General features: G+C 50.3%; 1 long non-coding RNA gene across 1 annotated transcript; it reads left to right on the top strand.

The window, feature by feature from the left end:
• Positions 1–934: 934 nt before the first annotated feature.
• Positions 935–2,977, top strand: LOC146431195 (uncharacterized). The gene is made up of 3 exons (XR_014854827.1): positions 935–1,302; positions 1,803–2,074; positions 2,220–2,977. It is a non-coding gene; the product is annotated as an uncharacterized LOC146431195 (long non-coding RNA).
• Positions 2,978–3,291: the final 314 nt, after the last annotated feature.

Below are 3,291 nucleotides of genomic sequence, written 5' to 3'. Positions count from 1 at the left end.
GTGACAGGACCTCCCCAAGGTTGGGGAGAGTTCGATACTGGGGCTTCCATTCCCACCTACCTTCAGACTGGTCCAACACCCACCTCAGGACATCCCTGCCACCACCAGCTTCTGACCACTCCAGCCATCCTGTGGAGCCAGGCTGACCATCTCCCATCACAGTTTCCATGTGTTGGAAGCAGTGCTCATGCCAAGTCCTCCCCACAGAAGCTTTGCAAAGCGCCAGCTCCATCAGCATCCATCCCACACTTCCTTGATCCCCAGTCCTTTCTGCTGCCTCTCCCCATGCTCAGATGGAGCTAGGGGTCATGGGCAAGGACATGATGCTGGGAGTGTGAGCAGCTCACATTACCTGTGCCCAGGCCGGTGATGCTGAGGGTTTATTCCCCTTGACTCTGCTCTTTCCTCCACTCCATTGACCACAGGAGGACTGAAAGCAAAGCCCCCTGAAAGCAAAAGTGCTCTCACTGCCCATGATCCTCTGAGATGCCCAAAGCCAGCTGTCCTTTGGAAACCCTGTTGAGCCATCTCCTCATGTTTTCTGACCTAAACAGGACACACTGACAAATGCAGCCCCACCCAGGGAGGGCTCATGATTCTCCGCAAGACTTCCTCACAGGATCTGGGGCTCTGTCCCACAGTGGGCTTTGTCCCTTTGTGCTCCCAGCAGGAATGTGATTGCCCAGAGAATGCTGCCTCTGCAAATCATGCCCTGAACAGCTCATGGGACATGTCACTGGTGCCAGAGCTCACCCACAACCTGCATGGCTGCTTTCCCTGCCATGGCATTGCTGCTGCTGGGGCCCAGAGATGGTGCATCCCCTGAGGCAGTGCAGGCTTCTGGGGCTAATGGCAGACCCCAGTGCTGCCCTAGTGGGCTGCAGGCAGGCTCTGAGGCTGCTGGAGTCTCTCTCGTTCACTCACTCGTATATTTCAGACTTTCCTTCAAGGAAATAAGAATCTCTAAAAGCAACTCCCAGCTTTGCATCTTTGCTCCGAGCCATCCCATGACTCCAGCACTTCCACTCTGACTCACGGGTAGAGGGCAGGTTTGAACAACTGTGGCTGCTTCTGCCAAGGCAATTATGACTCCTGGCATCACAGCCCAAACGTCTCTGGGAAACTTTCCCTGCTCAGCTTACCCTGGTTGCAGCATGTGAGATGATGTGCGACATTCCCAGGAGAGACGCAGGCACTTGAGGGGGGAAAAGGAAGATGTAAGACCTTGATGCATCAGGAAGAGCTCCCCGGCTCCACAAACCATCTTCTGCATGCTTTGGCATCTCCCCCTGAGCCTCATGGGTAGGTAGTGCTGGGAGATCCTTTCAGGTGATGCCATGAGCATGAAAACATCCAACAAAACTTGCTGTGGCCTGAGCATCTGACTTTTTTCCTCCTGCCACTATGATCTGACGCGTTTACCCTTCAGCACCAAATGTTTGCACCAAATGCAAAATGTGTCTCCAAGTATCCCTTCCCCAAGTATTCCAATGTGCCTTCAGTTCTTCCCAATATTTAATATATGCCCCTCTCAAAATGGGCTGAGGGGAGGCAAGGAATGTTTGCAATGTTTACCTCACCTTCACGAGCAAACAGAAAGTCCATCCCTGATCCTATCCCCACCTGTCCCAGCCCACAGCAGGCAGCAAGATCTCTCCCACTGCCAACAATATCAGTAGGAAAATCCTTTCCACTCTGCTTTTCTGGGATTGTGATTCCAGCAAGCCTTACAGCAGCTTGGCAGTACAGTAAATAAGAAACAGATTTCCAAATGTTTTGATTTACCATCTTTTTCTTTGTAGCATCTAAGCCCAGGGGCTGAGGACCTGACTCCAGCAAGTCTCCATCTGGATCACCAACCTGCACCCGCAGGCAGCAACCCCACAGGGAGGCAGGACCTGGCATGGGCTCAGCCTGCCAGGGCAGTGTCCCAGAGGAGAGCATGCCATGCAGAGCAGCAGCTCATCAGGCCAGCAGAAATCCACACATGTCTGTCCAAAAGTGCCCAGTTCCAGTGCAAAATGGAAAATTGGACAGAAAATAAGCCTCTGGAGCACATCCCATGCTGAGGGTGGTAAGCCATGAAACATTCAGTGCAGTTGCTTCTGTGCTAGTCTGAGATGTTGTGCTGGTCTGAGATGTTGTGCTGTTCCTCTCACCATTGTCCCCAGCTGCATTTTCCCCACATGCTCTCTCACACTCCTGGGCATTAATGACAGGTCTCAGAGCTCTGGGGCTGATCCTCTTCCCCCATCAGCATCAGTCCAGGATAACTTCATCAGCTGGAACAAGCCCTGGTGCATGGGTGTGTAAGAGAAGCATGAACTGAAGCATTCAGGTAAAGATCCCTACTATAACAGAAAATCCATTTGCAGGACTTAACCTTCTAACTGGACTCTCCACTTGTTCATCTCAGGGAAGTCCCCACTGAGTTCAAACCCTGCCCTACAATATTCCTTGGGATGCTTCCAGGTAACAAGACCTCTATATATATCTGAGCATGATGTCATATATAGCATCCACCTGAAGATCACCTCTTGTGCAGGGTGAGGTTGGACTCCAATCAGTAGCACAATTTTGGAACAAACTTTGAGCTCTTCCTCAAGAAAAATCCCTGTGGGATGGGGTTATCTTGCAGAATAAAGGCTGTTTTCCCAGTCTGATTCACCCAGGTGATGACTAAGCTCACGGAGCATTCCTCAGCCCATGTGTTATTCACAGATCTTTCAATCAACACACATCTCTCCCAGCATGGGAAAAAAACATACTGCAACATAATGATCGCAAAGGAAAACTTCGTCTCTATCCATGTCTCACTGTCATGTAACTACGTTGCCCAGGGTCTGCAGCCTTGGAGAAATAAGTCATAATACCTCAAGGAAGTCCTCTGGAGAAGACCAGTCTCTGGTCTGCATATAAAATCTTCCAACTTTATCCTCATAAATTACTTTTTCTCTTTTGAATACAATGTTTCACACGTTGCAGATTTGGTTTTAGAATAAATCAGAGTCTGTTAATGGGCTCAGATTAGCCCTGCCCTGGTTTCAGCCAAAGCCAAAGTGGCAGCAGTGAAAGATCCAGCCTCCAACACCAACATGCCTTTGAGCAGAGTCCTGCTGTCTGCTGTGCAAGGCTGACTTGCAAAGTAGGCAGATAAAGCATGTGCTCATGAATTTCGTAATGCTGGCACTCAGATGCCATGGTGCATGGTAATCCCAGGGATCATGGAGGGAATATTTTGAAGGGAGAGCTTCAAAGCAGAGCCTAGATGCTGCAGAAGCTGATGCTGGC

This window comes from Lichenostomus cassidix, chromosome 13 (genome assembly GCF_008360975.1).
Source record: "Lichenostomus cassidix isolate B80296 chromosome 13, HeHo_3.0, whole genome shotgun sequence".
Classification (NCBI taxonomy): domain Eukaryota; kingdom Metazoa; phylum Chordata; class Aves; order Passeriformes; family Meliphagidae; genus Lichenostomus; species Lichenostomus cassidix.
This window is presented reverse-complemented; position numbering and strand designations above follow the sequence as displayed.